The following is a 20,525-nucleotide window of genomic DNA, read 5'->3' as shown; positions in this document are numbered from 1 at the left end:
GCATTAGTATTATTATTAACATGTTATAATTATTATTACCATTATTATCAATATTAAGAGTATCATAAGTATTATTAATATCACTAATATTATTATTAGTAAAAGTATTATTACTGTAGATATTATGGTTATTATTATTATTACTATTATTATTATTATTATTATTATTATTATTATTATTATTATTATTATTATTATTATTATTATTATTATTATTATTATTATTATTATTATTATTATTAATATTATTATAACTATTATTAATATTATAATTATCATTATAAGTACCATAGTCATTATTATGATTATTATCGTTATAAGTATTATTATTTATATTATCATGAGTATTATTATGTAATTACAAAAATCATTATCATAACTATCATTAACAGTAAAATTAATATTTTTACATTTATTATCATTAATATCATTAATATTATCATTAATAGAATTATTAACATTATTATCTTATTATTAATATGAAGTATTATAATTATTATCATTTTTATCACTATTAATATTATTTTGGTATTATTATAACTACTATTATTAATATACAAATGATATATATTAATACATATAACATAAAAAAAATTAATATTTTTATATACAAAATGAATATATGAAACATATATATATATATATATATATATATACTATTAATATAAAAAGGGATATAACTAATAAATTTATATATATATTTGTTCGATTACAATTATGTATATTAATAAATCTATAAATGATATAGGTTCGTGAATCCGAGGCCAACCCTGCATTGTTCAGTTTCGTCGTATGAATATTTTTACTACAAAATATTGTAGAGTGAGTTTCATTTGCTCCCTTTTTAAATGCTTTTGCAATATATATTTTTGGGACTGAGAATACATGCGCTGCTTTTATAAATGTTTTACGAAATAGACACAAGTAATTGAAACTACATTCTATGGTTGGATTATCGAATCGAATATGCCCCTTTTTAGCTTGGTAGCCTAAGAATAAGGGAAATGACCCCTAATTGACGCGAATCCTAAAGATAGATCAATGGACCTTGACATGTCCCATTCGGGTTACGAATGCTTTAGTACTTCGATTATCATGTCCGATGAGAGTCCCGGAATGATGTGGATATTCTATATGCTTCCTGTTAGTTCGGTTATCAAGCATTCACCATATGAATGATTTTTATCTCTATGTCGTGCGAAATGCCTGATATGAGATTATGTTTGTAACATCCCGCCTTTTTCTGTTTACTTATTTAAAGTTCGTTTTATATTTATAACATCTCTAGTTAATACGCGTTTTAAATTATCTCGTTTAGGTAATTCACGCGCCCGAATGAAACTTGAGGGACTCGTTTTGCCAATTGACCAAATCTTTGACTAGGTCAACTAGTCAACACTCACTCTCATCCATTCATTCATCTCTTTCACTTTACTACTTCAACTTTTTACTCTCAAACTCCAAATCAAAGAACTCATCATCCATTCAAGATCTAGCAAGTGTTTTAAAAAACAAATTACATATTTGGAATCCTTGCATCTTCCTCTTCGATTCCATACCGATTTTATTACATTTGGGTAACTTTCTAAATCACTAAATTTTGTGTTCTTGATGTTTTTAACTTATAAATTTGTTAATTAGTGTCTATGGCTCAAGTTTAACATAAATATATTATTTATATGCTTGATCTCGTTGTTTAAAAGTAACTAGCATGAACTTGAAAATTGTGTGTTTGATTTTGAGTTTTGGATGATTTAATGTTGTTGTTATGATAAAGTGCAAGTATTAAATGTGTTCCTAGTATCACTAGCTTTAATTTGATGTGTAGGTAGCTTTAGAAAACTTCATAAACTTGATTATTGATTTTGGTGAATTTGAGTTAGGGTTTGATGAACTTGAAATGAACTTTTGATGCTTTAAATGATATGATATGTTATTGGTAAGTGTTTAGTTGTATTGTATGTTTAATTACGTTCGAAACGGCATATCATAGGTGTAAAGTTGATCACCGAATCATGAAATGAGATTATTGAACTTAAATGTCATAAATGAGGAGCATTGAATGTGATTTGGGTTGTTGTAAGTATTGAATTGTTTGTTGAAATGTATTTAGTTATGTTCCTTGTCAAAATACCTTTCCAACGATATAAGATACATGTTTTAGATGTTTACGGATCATAAATTGCGTTAAATTGAAGTTTGGCTCGAGACTTGTTGAGTTTTAGAGCAGTTTCACTGAATCAGATACAGATGCGGTGCATCTGCCTTTGGATGCGGCGCATCTGCTGCAGATGTGGCGCATCACTAGCAGATGCGGCGCATCTGGGGCAGACTGATTTGGTGGTCATTTCACGAAAAATGTACGCTATGCTAGGGACCTCCGATTCACATGGAACTTGTTCTAACATGTTTATATATGATTAATAACTTCAGAAAAATAGTTCGGGACCCGGCCAGAACGTGTTGACTTTTGTTGACTTTGACTTTGACCAAAATTTGACTTTTAGTCAAACTTAACCAAATGTTTGTGCAATCTTTCTAACGTGCTTTTATACTTGTATCTTGCATGAAATTTGACAATTTAATTCACATCCTATATAATCGAGTCGTAACGAGCCATAGGACTAATTGAACATCTTTGACCAATCGTGATTATTGTTATTGATATGACCTATTTGTTTAGGTTAAGACTAGCATTGTTCTTTACACACGTATACTTGTGAAGTACTTTTTACTCGTGCACTCAAGGTGAGATCATAGTCCCACCTTTTCAACAACTTTTACGTTTTAAACTATGGGATGAGAAACATATACGTATCATACTTTTATGCTTTGAACACAAGTACGAAAACAAACATTCCATGTGCGAGTTTGAACAAAAAGCCTCAATTCAATTATCATTAGTTACACTTGCAGGGTGTAAACGAGAACTAATTTTATGTGATCACATGGGCTTGGCGAGCCTCATTCGGACGGTTCGCTACCGTTAGCGGATAAAATATATTTTCGAGTATAGTGTATGTTCTAACACCACGTAACATGGTACAAACCAGTTAAGTCTTGATAATTGGGTGCTCGCGATACAAACAACAACTTTTGGAATGCAAACGATTTAGATAATCAACTTATATTAAATCTTGTGGTTCAAATGCACGTTTACTAATACACCTATGATTTCACCAACATTTTTCATTGACAGTTTTCTATATGTCTACTCAGGTCCTTGAACGCTATGTGATACATGCTTCCGCACTCTTTTTGATACTTGATTGGATGTCGAGTATACATGCATAGTTGGAGCGTCTTTTGACTACTTTTAAATTGTGTCGCATAGGTTTCATTTGTACGTTAAACATTGTAATGTAACTAGTCGTTGAACTACTTTTGTAAACTCAAAACACTTTTACATTTGAAATGAATGCGACATATTTTGGTCAAACGTTATTTTAAGGACTTATGACCACGAAACGGGACCTAAGTAGACAGCGCCGTCAATGACGATTTGGCAGGGTCATTACAGATGGTATCAGAGCGTTGGTTGTAGGGATTTAGAGTTCATTGGTGTCAACCCCGAGTTATAGGGTACATTAGTGAGTCTAGACTACAACCGGCATATAGACTTGAAGTAGGAATTACTTGACTACTTGTACATAATACTCGAACTCTCATATCATATCTAACTCTTATTCAATCTTAATCTCGCGTTACTAAATTTAATTAACGCGCCACCTTGACTATATGAAATAATGTTAAATGCACATGTGAATCAGGGTAATATAATTTCCGGGATTAGATTACGGTGACTCACATGGACGTTCCGACATTATGACATAAAGAATTTAAGGCGAGTCAAAGATAATTTTTCTCTGTATCCTTATTTTCCATATCACGGTTAGTATTATTAAGAATACTAATCAACGATATTCTTATGTTTTGAAAGGAAAAATGCCTCCTAGCCGTGTGCCACACAACGAAACACCCGCCCAAGCTCTTCAACGGATGGTAGCCACCACCGTAGAGGCGGCCATGGCCGGTCACTCTTCCAACAATAACAATAACAACAACCACAACAACAATCAAGGAGCTGGTAACTCAAGCGAAGGGTGCTCCTATAAAAATTTTATGGGGTTCAAACCTCATACTTTTGATGGGACCGGGGGACCGGTTACTCTCACTCAATGGTTCGAACAAACGAAAGCCGTCTTTAGCATAAACGGTTGTCGGGACCAAGACAAGGTCAAATACTCCTCTCACACTTTCGCCGGTGTCGCTCTCACTTAGTGGAACACTTATGTACAATCAGTGGGTACCGAGGAAGATCACGCCCTCTCTTGGGTTGACCTAAGGGGAAAGATGATCACCGAATATTTTCCTCATGAAGAAACCCGAAAGCTCGAACAATAGCTAAGAACTTTGAAAGCGGTCGGAAACGATCTCAAGGCCTATAATCAACGATTCTCCGAACTTGCCTTGATGTACCCAAACCTTGTGAACCCCGAGGCCCTAAGGGTTGAACTTTACATGGATGGTCTTCCAAAGAGCATCAAACATGGGGTAATGTCATCCAAACCCGCTAATCACCAAGAAGCTTTGAAGATGGCCCGCCAATTGATAGAAACGTCGGACGAAATCGTAGTCTCGGCACCTAAGGCCGAGGACAAATCGGGTGGCAACAAAAGAAAGTGGGAACCCTCTCAATCAAACAACTACAACAACAACTTCACCAAAAAGCCTTTCACCTCCTACGCCAAGAAAAGTTATGGCGAAAATAAACCTTTTTACAACAAATGCCACAAACATCACTATGGTGAATGCGGCAATCTATTTTGCCACCGGTGCCAAAGGAGTGGTCATGTGGCCAGTGATTGTAGAAGTGCCGCCCCCATAGCTCAAAAGGGGCCCAATGCACCAAAACCGGATGTATGTTTTGAATGTGGCCAAACGGGTCATTATAGAAATGCATGCTCGAAGAATAAAACTAACCCCAACGCACGCGACCGAGCTTTCAACATCACCACCGAAGAAGCCCAGGATGACAATGAACTAGTCACGGGTACGTTTCTTCTCAATAACACTTATGTTACTTGCTTATTCGATTCGGGTGCCGATAAATATTTTGTATCCAAGACTTTAGCTCATACTCTTTGCACCTCACCACTTCCCCTAGATACTACTTATGCCATTGAAGTGGCCAACGAAAACATATTGAGTGCCGACATATATTACCGGGGGTGTACGTTAAACATTTTGGGTAACGAATTTGAAATTGACTTGATACCCATGGAACTAGGAAGTTTTGATGTAATAATCAGTATGAATTGGATGGTTAAAACGAAATCTCACATCCTTTGCGATGTTCACGCAATCCGAATTCCTATCGAGAATGGTGAACCTTTGATCGTTTATGGCGATAAGAGTTGCGCCAGACTCAACCTCATTTCGTGCCTTAAAGTTAGAAAACTACTCCGTAAGGGTTGTTTTGTGATCCTTGCTCACGTTAAGAAAGTCGAGCCCGATGAGAAGCACATCGATGATGTGCTGATTGTTAGTGACTTTTCCGATGTATTTCTCGACAAATTGCCGGGTCTTCCACCTCATCGACCGGTTAAATTCCAAATTGATCTTATTCCGGGAGCCATACTCGTAGCACGTGCACCGTATAGACTTGCTCCATCCGAAATGCAAGAATTGCAAAGTCAAATCCAAGAACTACTTTGAAAGGACCCGTTCATATACATTATAAACGATTCACAATAGTTGATTACATCGCGAGGTATTTGACCTCTATATGATACATTTTACAAACATTGCAATCGTTTTTAAAAGACAAACTTTCTTTACAACGAAAATTGACGGTATGCACACCATTTCATAATACATTCAACTATAATTGACTTAATAATAATCTTGATGAACTCAATGACTTGAATGCAACGTCTTTTAAAATATGCCATGAATGACTCCAAGTAATTTCCTTAAAATGAGCTAATGCACAGCGGAAGATTTCTTTAATACCTGAGAATAAACATGCTTTAAAGTGTCAACCAAAAGGTTGGTGAGTTCATAGGTTTATCATAACAATCATTTCAATATATTAATAGACCACAAGATTTCCGTTTATAAATATATGTACACTCGCAAGTGTATAAAAGTATTCTATAAGTTGTAGGCACCCGGTAACAAGCCTTAACATTCATGTTTTACCCTATGAAGTACACCAGATCAGGTGTGTTTAAAATAACCTCGAAGTACTAAAGCATCCCATAGTCAGGATGGGGCTTGTCAGACCCAATAGATCTATCTTTAGGATTCGCGCCTACCGTACATAGACAAGTAGTTTAATGTTACCAAGCTAAGGGTATATTTCTGGTTTAAACCCACGTAGAATTAGTTTTAGTACTTGTGCCTACTTCGTAAAACATTTATAAAAACAGCGCATGTATTCTCAGTCCCAAAAATATATTGCAAAAGCAATTAAAAAGGGAGCAAATGAAACTCACAATACTGTATTTTGTAGTAAAAATACATATGACGTCATTGAACAAGTGCAATGTTGGCCTTGGATTCACGAACGTATCAATATTGAGATTCAATATTGCAGGAAAAGTACGTAGACGCAACGGAGATGATAAACACTAGTTTGACTCACGAGCAATACTCCCGAACCATACTCATAACCTCCATAGCTTTAACCCATAATTTCCTTAGCTCTATCCCGCTCGAAAAACAATTTTGAAATCACTCGGACAGCACTTCGTCATAATATTTTATGTATACTTATAATATCTTGAAATAATACGGAGTAAATATATATATGTAAATCGATTGAGAGATTTTAGAGAAAATATTTTCAAGTTTCTATCAAATAATGAAACCTATTGAATTCTATTTATAATAGATTTTTGAATTATTAAAGTGAATTATTAAAGTATGAATTATTAAAGTGAATTATTAAAGTATGAATTATTAAAGTGAATTATTAAAGTATGAATTATTAAAGTGAATTATTAAAGTATGAATTATTAAATTGAATTATTAAAGTATGAATTATTAAAGTGAATTATTAAAGTATGAATTATTAAAGTGAATTATTAAAGTATGAATTATTAAAGTGAATTATTAAAGTATGAATTATTAAAGTGAATTATTAAAGTATGAATTATTAAAGTGAATTATTAAAGTATGAATTATTAAAGTGAATTATTAAAGTATGAATTATTAAAGTTAAGGTAAAGTAAAAATAAAGTAAAGGTAAAGTTTAAGTATAGTAAGAGTATAAAACTATGTACGTATAATATGCGTATAAATATATATAATATTAATTTAAATCGTTATATATATTTAATAAAATAAAATATAAATATCGTTATATATATTTAATAAAATAAAATATAAATATCGTTATCTTTATCATACTGGTTAAGTAATGAGTTGTTAAAAGTGGTTCTAGATATTTATAAAAGTTATATACGTTTTAATAATAAAGTTCTTTTTAAACTGAAAACGTTTTTGTACGTTTGAAACTAAATCAAATAAATATGATAATTTTGTTTTCCAAAACTAAATATATTTAAGAAGCATTTTGTTTAAAGGTTAAAATAATGGAAATCGTTATATCATAAAACGTTTTAGAAAAGTAAAATCATATATTTTCATAATAGGTTTTAAGTTTTTAAATTACAGTCTGTTGGTGAAGCATGCGATAAAGTTCAAAGGTTAAATAAATGTATGAAATAATCTTAATGAAAAATGTCGAGTTACTTAACTTGTCGATATCCAACATCTAAGTTATTTACACTCCACGTTCTTACTTATAAATCACTTTACCATTTTTCGAATGTCGTCAAAAAGAATAGATTTCTTAAATCACAGTGGACCTTATAACATAGACCCGTAATCATATCACAATGTATCTGATAAATCAATCATTTGATATTATCTTCTAATTCCATCGATAAACATATTGAAACAAATACGTTCATGTAAAGTATTATACGTTTAATACTGTATTAATATTTTTAAGTTATAATATATATATATATATATATATATATATATATATATATATATATATATATATATATATATATATATATATATATATATATATACATATTTATTTATATATAACGGTTCGTGAATCGTCGAAATTTGGTCGAGGTTATAATGAATGTATGAACACAATTTAAAATTCTTGAGATTTAACTTAACAAACTTTGCTTATCGTGTCGGAATAATATAAAGATAAAGTTTAAATTTGGTCGGAAATTTCCGGATCGTCACAGTACCTACCCGTTAAAGAAATTTCGTCCCGAAATTTGAGTAAGGTCGTCATGGTTAACCATAAAACTATTTTCATGACGAATATGTGTTGATAAATAGAGTTTCATCATTACTGAGTAATGTAGATAAAAGGATTCGATTATGTGAAGCGTACGAGGGTAGCTGTCACAACAGTTTGAGATAGAAATTTAACTTTTGACGTAGTCACGGTGGATTTCTGGAATTCAAGGGATTTAAAGAAATCTTTAAAATCTGAATAAAATTTGATTCTTCGGAGATTAAGGAATAGGATCTTCTTTGGTTAAATGCGATAATCTGTTTTGATTGCTCTGTCGGATATTTCATTATAAATCCACCCTCTTTATTTCCTTTATATTTTGGAGTTCCATCCTTTTGTTTTCTCTTCTCGACTTTAAGTCAGCGAATAATGGTTCAGAATTCGTAAGTATGGAGTTTCGAATGAACATGACTAATGTTCTAAGGAAGAAATTGTAATATCACGATCTTGATTGGTTAATTACCAGAATTCAAGAGAAAAGATAGAATTATCAAGAAATTATGTTCTTGATATGTTTAGAGATTAGATAGAATGTAAGAGTCACGGAACATGGCACATGATGACGTTATGGTCTGTGAATCACCATGTTTCATTAGAAACTCAGCATGACTTACTGTAATATAATCACGTTGATCAAGTGTCATTATATTATACTAACTCATGCTTCAGTTCCCAACACTACTTCGAAAACATTCATACTTAAAACTCGAAGATTTCAGATTTTAGAAACTAAACAGTTTCCTTTATGATATAACACTGATATCGCGAAGAGATAAATGATTTCGGACAAGAATACTTATGAAAATATCCTCGGAAATATCGAAGATATTTATGATGATATTTTTGGAATTTCTAAGATCGAAGGTTGATGAAGAAAGATTTTTCGCAAGATTTTAACATGACTTCGAAGCAGGATATTCTCTAAAGATTTCATCGGATCCAGAATTACCTGGATTCTTTGAATATAGGGTTTGGTCCTTGTATTTGTCCTTGGTCTCCTTCATGGTTAGCTCAATCTGTTTTTCAGTACCAAATTTTCTATCGAGCGTTCCCAACATTCCATTCTTTATTATCAAACTTTTGACCGTTTAGACCATCTACAATTTGTTGTTTCCTCTGCATTTAATGTTACCATATCTGGGTCATCGGTTATCAATCCGAGGTGGTTTCAAGAGAATTGTGTTTTTAGATGATTAAACGTTGATGGTAATATGGTGGAATATAAAAGGTTCCCCGGTAACAATAAAGAGCACGCATATATATATCAAAATTATGATATGGTTGTTTCGAACGAAGAGTCGAAGTTGATTTGCTGGAGCTGTGACAAAATTTGCTACTTTGAAAAGGAATTGCAAAGTGATTTTCGGTAATAACAACGCCCAGGGAGCTAGCACAGATACGTGTTAAACGTTTACTCAGGTTCCGAGTGTTTTCAGGTGCATAACTATATGCATCGATCTTTTCTTCCATAGATGAAGTGCGGTTAATTTATCCTCTCGATTGAGGTGTTTTCAAGAATCATGAAAGATTTGAATGCAGATTGTAATCGTCAAGATACAAATGAAGTTTAGGATGAAATCAAGTGGCAAACTTGAAGAATTGTTTAGTTTCATATGTTATAATCAAAATTTTAATTCATTTTAATTGTCCAATGTTATTAGTCCACAGTCGATAGTCTACAATTAATAGTCCAATAATTCATATATAGTTTAATATATAATATTCGAATTAATTAATACATATCGTGACCCGTATACATGTCTCAGACTCGATCACAACTCAAAGTATATATATTATTGTAGAATCAACCTCAACCCTGTATAGCTAACTCCAGCATTACTGCATATAGAGTGTCTATGGTTATTCCAAATAATATATATATATATATATGCGTCGATATGATATGTCAAAACCTTGTATACATGTCTCGATATTTAAAGTGCGTAAAAATAAATAACAGAAATTAAATGACGATAAATAAAATTGCAAGAATATAAATTGCGATAAATAAATTACGATAAATAAAATGTAATCAATTAGCTAGGAACAGTTAGCTAGGAACAGTTAGCGTGGATTCTTAACAAAATTTCTCATAGTTAATTTGTTTGTTTCTAACAAATTTTATTTTGTCCAATGTTTTCTTCATTATGCCACTTGTTGGATTCTGATAGGCCAAAATCCAAATATAAAATTGGATGAAAATGATTATTCTGCGGTGAACGGATACGTATATCGGTGGTTGTAAGTAGGATAGTAAATGACTGTTGAATCAGATTCGATGAATGTACAATGTAACTTATTAATATGAAATCTAAATATTCCTCATGTATTACCTACCCGTTAAAATATTTTCACTATTAACAGTTTGTACGAAAGAATTTTTAATTACAATCTTTATGAAAAAAAAATATATATACCTATATATTTTTTTTTTCGGATGTAATCATGGATTTAATGAGTCAATATGATATTAAACTCATTTGATTTACCGTTAGAACAAGAATATATAATCTCTAAAATATTAGAGATTACCTAATCGCTATGTCGAATGAAAATAAATGATGTAGAACGTCATGTAGAACGATGATTATACTCGAGGTACAGAATGAGATGTCGAAGCTGGTGATGCGGATGTTGTTGTTGGTGGTACTAGTGATATTGGTGCTGAGGCTGGTGATGTTACTGGTGTTGGTGATACTGCAGGTGCTTGCAAATTGTGTACCGTGCTCTCTAAAGTTAACACTCGAGCTCCGAGTTCTTTAACTTCTTCTACTAACCCTGGTTGGTTATCGGTGTGAGGTAAAGGTCGGATATCTTCTCTAGTTCCGTTAATGGTAGTCTCAAGACGAAGAATTCTTGCAAAAAGGGTATAAACGGTGTTGCGAACGGGTTCGCCGATTAGCGGGTCAAGTACTCCAAGGTTAAGTGGTAGATTTGGTTCATGATATGGAGTACCTTCTTCCCTTCTCCATAGGGTGAGTATGTCACGAACCCACCCCCATTTTCTCCAGTAATCACAGTAGTTGATTGGTTGGTGTGCTCCTGTCACGCTGTCTTCGGAGTCAGAGGAACTTGGTCGATTCGTAGAGGCCATCTTAAGCGATCACATAAAATATTTTTGGTATGAAGAGTTTAGTGACAGAAATTGATAGTTGGATGGTATTCTCAATGCATAATGTGCATAGATATATATAGTACCAGGATCCCTTAAATTACGGAGAAATTTATGAGAGATATCAGGCAAGGTCTACAGTAACAGATACGCTAAGATATGAATTTTGTCTATACACTTATTCATGCAATCAATGCAGTAAAAGGTGTCTAGACTAAGAATAATGAGCAGGTAATTTCCTAAAGATGATAAGCAGATGATTTCCGACAAAAATGATAAGCGAAACTTTTGACATGCAGACACGGTCGAAGTCCAGACTCACTAATGCATCCTAACGACTATCAGTTAGACACACTAATGCAGACCTGGTTCGCTAAGACCACCACTCTGATACCAACTGAAAGGACCCGTTCATATACATTATAAACGATTCACAATAGTTGATTACATCGCGAGGTATTTGACCTCTATATGATACATTTTACAAACATTGCAATCGTTTTTAAAAGACAAACTTTCTTTACAACAAAAATTGACGGTATGCACACCATTTCATAATACATTCAACTATAATTGACTTAATAATAATCTTGATGAACTCAATGACTTGAATGCAACGTCTTTTAAAATATGCCATGAATGACTCCAAGTAATTTCCTTAAAATGAGCTAATGCACAGCGGAAGATTTCTTTAATACCTGAGAATAAACATGCTTTAAAGTGTCAGCTAAAAGGTTGGTGAGTTCATAGGTTTATCATAACAATCATTTCAATATATTAATAGACCACAAGATTTCCGTTTATAAATATATGTACACTCGCAAGTGTATAAAAGTATTCTATAAGTTGTAGGCACCCGGTAACAAGCCTTAACATTCATGTTTTACCCTCTGAAGTACACCAGATCAGGTGTGTTTAAAATAACCTCGAAGTACTAAAGCATCTCATAGTCAGGATGGGGCTTGTCAGACCCAATAGATCTATCTTTAGGATTTGCGCCTACCGTACATAGACAAGTAGTTTAATGTTACCAAGCTAAGGGTATATTTCTGGTTTAAACCCACGTAGAATTAGTTTTAGTACTTGTGCCTATTTCGTAAAACATTTATAAAAACAGCGCATGTATTCTCAGTCCCAAAAATATATTGCAAAAGCAATTAAAAAGGGAGCAAATGAAACTCACAATACTGTATTTTGTAGTAAAAATACATATGACATCATTGAACAAGTGCAATGTTGGCCTTGGATTCACGAACGTATCAATATTGAGATTCAATATTGCAGGAAAAGTACGTAGACGCAACGGAGATGATAAACACTAGTTTGACTCACGAGCAATACTCCCGAACCATACCCATAACCTCCATAGCTTTAGCCCATAATTTCCTTAGCTCTATCCCGCTCGAAAAACAATTTCGAAATCACTCGGACAGCACTCCGTCATAATATTTTATGTATACTTATAATATCTTGAAATAATACGGAGTAAATATTTTCAAGTTTCTATCAAATAATGAAACCTATTGAATTCTATTTATAATAGATTTTTGAATTATTAAAGTGAATTATTAAAGTATGAATTATTAAAGTGAATTATTAAAGTGTGAATTATTAAAGTGAATTATTAAAGTATGAATTATTAAAGTGAATTATTAAAGTATGAATTATTAAATTGAATTATTAAAGTATGAATTATTAAAGTGAATTATTAAAGTATGAATTATTAAATTGAATTATTAAAGTATGAATTATTAAAGTGAATTATTAAAGTATGAATTATTAAAGTATGAATTATTAAAGTGAATTATTAAAGTATGAATTATTAAAGTGAATTATTAAAGTATGAATTATTAAAGTGAATTATTAAAGTATGAATTATTAAAGTTAAGGTAAAGTAAAAATAAAGTAAAGGTAAAGTTTAAGTATAGTAAGAGTATAAAACTATGTACGTATAATATGCGTATAAATATATATAATATTAATTTAAATCGTTATATATATTTAATAAAATAAAATATAAATATCGTTATATATATTTAATAAAATAAAATATAAATATCGTTATCTTTATCTTTATCATACTGGTTAAGTAATGAGTTGTTAAAAGTGGTTCTAGATATTTATAAAAGTTATATACGTTTTAATAATAAAGTTCTTTTTAAACTGAAAACGTTTTTGTACGTTTGAAACTAAATCAAATAAATATGATAATTTTGTTTTCCAAAACTAAATATATTTAAGAAGCATTTTGTTTAAAGGTTAAAATAATGGAAATCGTTATATCATAAAACATTTTAGAAAAGTAAAATCATATATTTTCATAATAGGTTTTAAGTTTTTAAATTACAGTCTGTTGGTGAAGCATGCGATAAAGTTCAAAGGTTAAATAAACGTATGAAATAATCTTAATGAAAAATGTCGAGTTACTTAACTTGTCGATATCCAACATCTAAGTTATTTACACTCCACGTTCTTACTTATAAATCACTTTACCATTTTTCGAATGTCGTCAAAAAGAATAGATTTCTTAAATCACAGTGGACCTTATAACATAGACCCGTAATCATATCACAATGTATCTGATAAATCAATCATTTGATATTATCTTCTAATTCCATCGATAAACATATTGAAACAAATACGTTCATGTAAAGTATTATACGTTTAATACTGTATTAATATTTTTAAGTTATAATATATATATATATATATGTGATGACCCGGGAATTTCCGACCAAATTTAAACATAATCTTATATGATTCGACTCGATAAGCAAAGTCTATTAAACCGAGTCTCATTATGTTTGAACTATTTCATGATAACATTTGACCTTTAACTATTTCCGACGATTCACGAACCTTTAATTGTAACTAAGAATGTAAATATAAATAATTATATATAAAATTAATTATATTAGTATTAATGAACTATTAAGTAATTTTGTTATTATAAAAGATAACATTTAATAACTAAAGATTTTCATTTTGAATATATATAGTATATTGTATATAAATGATTCAAACATATTTTACCAACGTTATCAAAATATTAAATGTACAATGTTATACTTTGTAGTTAATTGTTTAATATACATAATTAATCATCTACTCAATATTTAAAACATGATTTTATATATATGGTAGTATACATATATACATAAATATAACTATATATATATATATGATTTTATACATAATTATTATATTATGTATATGTAGAAATTTATAATATATCTATGATGAAATAATGTACTATTTTAATAAATATATATAATACTTACATATATAAAACATTTATATTTTTCATAATTACATACATAAGTATAATATAATTAGTATGTAAATATGTAAATAAATATTATAATATATTTATATTAAAATGCATAAATATATAATATTCAGTATATGTTACAATACATATTACATAATTATTAAATATTACATAATAATAGATGATATTAATAAATTAAATTTAAATACAAATATAGTTGTTGTAGTAATGTTATTTGTATCGTCAAATATCAATATTTGTATTCATAATATCACTTTATATCATATAAAGATGAAATTGGATGTATATATTAGATTATTATTACTAATATTATTATTATCGATAAAATATTAATATTATCATAATTAGTATGGTATTATTATTATTATTATTATCATTTTTACAATTATTCTTATCATTAATATTATATTTATCATTATTATTAATTTTATTAATATTATTAGATATTAATAGTATTGTTATTATATATTATTATTATTAATTGAAAAAATAGTAGGGATCTATATTATACGCGTGACCTCTGTATCCTTTATCTCTATTATTATTATTTTTTTTTGTTTCTTTCCTGCTCCCAACTCGTGAACCTGTGTTGACATTTTCTCCATTTTTTATCAACCGATCTCTATTATTACAACGTAATTATGTATAATTGCAAATCAAATAAAAAGGAAATCCAATGGGATTAAAGAGCACATCGATATTATTTTTTTTTCTTCTTCTCTGTACGCTCCAATTTTTTTTTTCTCTTAATTCAATTTCGAATAAAGTTTCAAAATCTAAAAATGCAGAAAGGTTAGAAATCTTTCTTTGAATCTATCTGCAAAATCTCAACTCTCAAATCTTTATATCGATCTTGAATTTTGAAGTCAAAGTTTAGTTTAAAAAAAGTCAACAATTGTTCTTTAGACAAATTCGCGTTCGTGTATATGTTTCTGATCAAATTGACGATTCCAGTAGTTTTTATACATGTTTAGAAAACTATTTCGTGTTATAAACATTATCTATAATGTTATCTATTACTAAATCAATTTTTTTTTTGTTCCAAGAACCGACGCTGCAGTAGGCCTTTAGTATATATTTTTTTTTATTTTAGCACCCAAATTTTTTTTTTTTCTGTAATGTTTTGAAGCTTTAAAGGGAACCCCGATTTTGTTTTTTTTTTTTTTTGGTTATTGATGTTTTGTTGAATCCATGAGACTTGTGGAGAAGAACAGGAATAGAAGAAAAACATTTTATATATAAAATTTAAATTCGATATTAGTACAGAGAATCAGAATTGGTGGGATGGTCGAGTGTTTGCGTGTGAGCATGTGGTCACGAGATCGAGTCCAGAGGACGGCAGTTTCTTTTTTTTTTTTTGAAACTCTTTTCATGTGAGGTAGTTTTCTTTTCTAATTTTATTATTGTTATTATATATTAATTATTATTAGTATTATTATTATTTTTGTGATTGTTTTGATTGTTATTGTTATTGTTATTATTAGTATCATACTTGTTATCATATTTGAAAGTATTATAGACATTACTATTATTATTATGATAGGTATTAATAATATTATTATTAGTAATAAACTTATCATTTTAGTATTTTATCATCATTAGGATTATGATTATGATTATCATTATTATTATTATGAAGGAAATAAAAATATATTATTATCATCAATATTAGAATTTGTACCGGTTTATAAATAATAGTATCATCAGTACATTTACAATTAATAATATCATATTTATCAGTATCATCATTAATATTTACTAGTATTATTATGATTATCATTTATCATTTTATAAATATTAGAACCCTTATTATTAACATAAGTATGGTATTAGTATTAATATTATTTTAGAGTTATTATTATTAGTATCATTAACAGTTATCATTTTCATTTTTTTTGCTATTAGTATTATCATTATTAATAAAATTATTAATATTATTAGTAAATCATTATTATCTAAATTATTATTTTAACAAATAAATCTATTGTACACTATATATATACTTATGGTATATACTAGGATTGTATTAATAATTCACATAACAAACTAATAAAATTTCATAAATACAATACTAACCACAAATATATGTATATAAATATATTAATGTCACTATTTATATAAACGTAAATCATTATAGATATATATACATAAAATCGATATATATATAAAATATAACTTAAAGTATAATATAAGTATACGTTTTAAAATAAAGGTTAGAATAAATTCTACAAAACTATAATATATAAATAATACATATTAATAAATGAAATTTTGTAACTTACATTATACGTATTAATATATACACAATTGATACAGGTTCGTGAATCCGAGGCCAACCCTGCATTGTTCAATGACGTCATATGTATTTTTACTACAAAATACAGTATCGTGAGTTTCATTTGATTCCCTTTTACTCTTTACATTTTTGGGACTGAGAATACATGCGCTACTTTTACAACTGCTTTATTAAATGCTTTTGATATACATTTTGAACTGCGAATACATGAAATGCTTTTATAAATGTTTTACGAAATAGACACAAGTATGTGAAACTACATTCTATGGTTGAATTATCGAAATCGAATATGCCCCTTTTTATTAAGTCTGGTAATCTAAGAATTAGGGAACAGACACCCTAATTGACGCGAATCCTAAAGATAGATCTATCGGGTCCAACAAGCCCCATCCAAAGTACCGGATGTTTTAGTACTTCGAAATTTATATCATGTCCGAAGGAGGATCCCGGAATGATGGGGATATTCTTATATATGCATATTGTTAATGTCGGTTACCAGGTGTTCAATCCATATGAATGATATTTTTGTCTCTATGCATGGGACGTATGTTTATGAGAAATGGAAATCTGAAAACTTGTGGTCTATTAAAATGATGGAAACGATTGTTTAAGTTAAACTAATGAACTCACCAACCTTTTGTTGACACTTTAAAGCATGTTTATTCTCAGGTACGAAAGAAATCTTCCGCTGTGTATTTGCTCATTTTATAGATATTACTTGGAGTCATTCATGGCATATTTCAAAAGACGTTGCATTCGAGTCGTCGAGTTCATCAAGATTATTATCAAGTCAATTATAGTTGGATATATTATGAAATGGTATGCATGCCTGTCAACTTTCGATGTAATGAAAGTTTGTCTTTTCAAAAACGAATGCAATGTTTGTAAAATGTATCATATAGAGGTCAAGTACCTCGCGATGTAATCAACTGTTGTGAATCGTTTATAATCGATATGGACTTCGTCCGGATGGATTAGGACGGGTCTTCACAGTTGGTATCAGAGCGGTGGTCTTAGCGAACCAGGTCTTGCATTAGTGAGTCTAACTGATAGTCGTTAGAATGCATTAATGAGTCTGGACTTCGACCGTGTCTGCATGTCAAAAGTTTTGCTTATCATTTAGTGTCGAAAAATTATTTGCTTATCATCCTTAAAGTCTAAGACACGTCTTACTGCCTTTATTGCATAGACAGTGTATAGTTAAATTCGTATCTTAGCGTATCTGTTATTGTTACCTTTGCCTGACAGCTTCCGTAGATTCCTCCGTAGCTTATGGGATTTTAGTATTATATATGCATATGTAAATTATGTATTGCAGGGTACTAATCTACATCCTATAATCCATTTCTTATCGAAAATCCTTCATCTGATCGTACGAGATGAATCCCTCAACCAGTTCGAGTCCATCAGATTTCGATAGCTATTTCGATAGTTATTCCGACAGCTATTTCGATATGGATTTCCACTCGAGCTCCGAAAGCAGAGTAACCGGAATGAATCGATCAATTAGCCATCATCTATTCTGAATGAATTGGAGATGGGTTCGTGGTCGACTTAATCAATGGAAACGCGAAGAAGGCGATCATTTCCACTAACCAAATTCACCTCTTGACAATGAACCTAAAACGTTTACCGGCGAACCTGTTCGAGACACCATTTTCTCTCTCATTTCCAAAGTATCTCATCATGATCATATACTATCTCAGATTCTAAACCTCATTCATCCGCTCGTCCGAACCGACAATCATCCCGGTGTAATAGAAGAAGTTAACGAACTTCGCGCATAAGTTGTAGTCTTGGAAAATATGGTGCAAAACGTACCAGCTTCATCCAAATCACCGGCACCAACAGTACCACCAACAACCCAAATTTCAATATCACATGCCTCAACATCTCAATCTATACCTCGAGTATAATCATCATTCTACATGACATTCTACATCAGTTATCTTCGTTCGACATGGTGATTATGTAATCTCTAATGTTTTAGAGATTATTTATTCTAGTTCCAACTGAAAACTAAATGAGTTTAATATCATGTTAACTCATTAAATTCATGATTACATCTGAAGAAAATATATATGTATATATGTTTTCATAAAGATTGTAATTAAAAATTCTTTTGTACAAACTGTTAATAATAAAAATATTTTAACGGGTAGGTAATACCCGAGGAATATTTAAATTTCACATTAATAAGTTACACTGTATATTCTTCGAATCTGATTCAACAGTTATTCACTATCCTATTTACAACCACCGGGATACTTATCCGTTCACCAAAGAATAACTATTTTCATTCAAATTCAATTTCATATTTGAATTTTGACCTATCAGAATCCAACAAGTGGCATAATGAAGAAATAATGGACACAATAAAAATTGATTAGAAACAGACTAATTAACAATATTAAATTTTATTAGGAAACCACGCTAACAAAATCCTAGCTAACTGTTCCTAGCTAACTGTTAATTCCGTATTACATTTTATTTATCGCAATTTATTTATCGCAATTTATTTTATCGCAATTTATATTCTCGCAATTTTATTTATTGTCATTTAATTTCTGTTATTTACTTTTCGCACTTTATTTATCGTCATTTAATTTCTGTTATTTATTTTACGCACTTTAAATATCGGGACACGTATACAAGGTTTTGACATATCATATCGACACATCTATATATATTATTTGGAATCACCATAGACACTCTATATGCAGTAATGATCGAGTTCTCTATACAGGGTTGAGGTTGATTCTATAATAATATATATACTTTGAGTTGTGATCGAGTCTGAGACATGTACACGGGTCACGATACGTATTAATTAATTCAAATATTATATATTAAACTATATATGAATGATTGCACTGTCAACTGTGGACTATCGACTGTGGACTAATAACATTGGACAATTAAAATGAATTAAAATATTGAATATAACATATGAAACTAAACAATTCTTCAAGTTTGCCACTTGATTTCGTCTTAAACCTCATTTGTATCTTCACGATTACATTCTGCGTTCAAACCTTTCATGATTCTTGAAAACACCTCAATCGATAGGATGAATCAACCGCACTTCATCTACGGAAGGAAAGATTTATGCATATAGTTATGCACCTGAGAAACTCTCGGCAATTGAGTAAAAGTTCAACACGTAGCCGCGTCAGATCCTTTGGCATTTATTAACAAAAACAACTTTGCGATCCCTTTTCAAAATTAGCCAATTTTGTCACAGCTCCAACAAGTCAACTTCGACTTTTCGTACGAAACAACCTTATTATAACGTTTATATATACGCGTGCTCTTTTATTGTTACCGGGTAACCTTTCATATTCCATCATATTACCATCAGCGTTTAATCATCTAAAAACACAATTCTCCTGAAACCACCTCGGATTAATAACCGATGATTCAGATATCATAGCATTAAATGCAGAGGAAACAGAAAAATGGTAGATGGTCTAAACGGACAAAA

The sequence above is a fragment of the Rutidosis leptorrhynchoides genome, chromosome 9, assembly GCF_046630445.1.
Source record: "Rutidosis leptorrhynchoides isolate AG116_Rl617_1_P2 chromosome 9, CSIRO_AGI_Rlap_v1, whole genome shotgun sequence".
Lineage (NCBI taxonomy): Eukaryota > Viridiplantae > Streptophyta > Magnoliopsida > Asterales > Asteraceae > Rutidosis > Rutidosis leptorrhynchoides.
Note: the sequence above shows the minus strand (reverse complement) of the source record.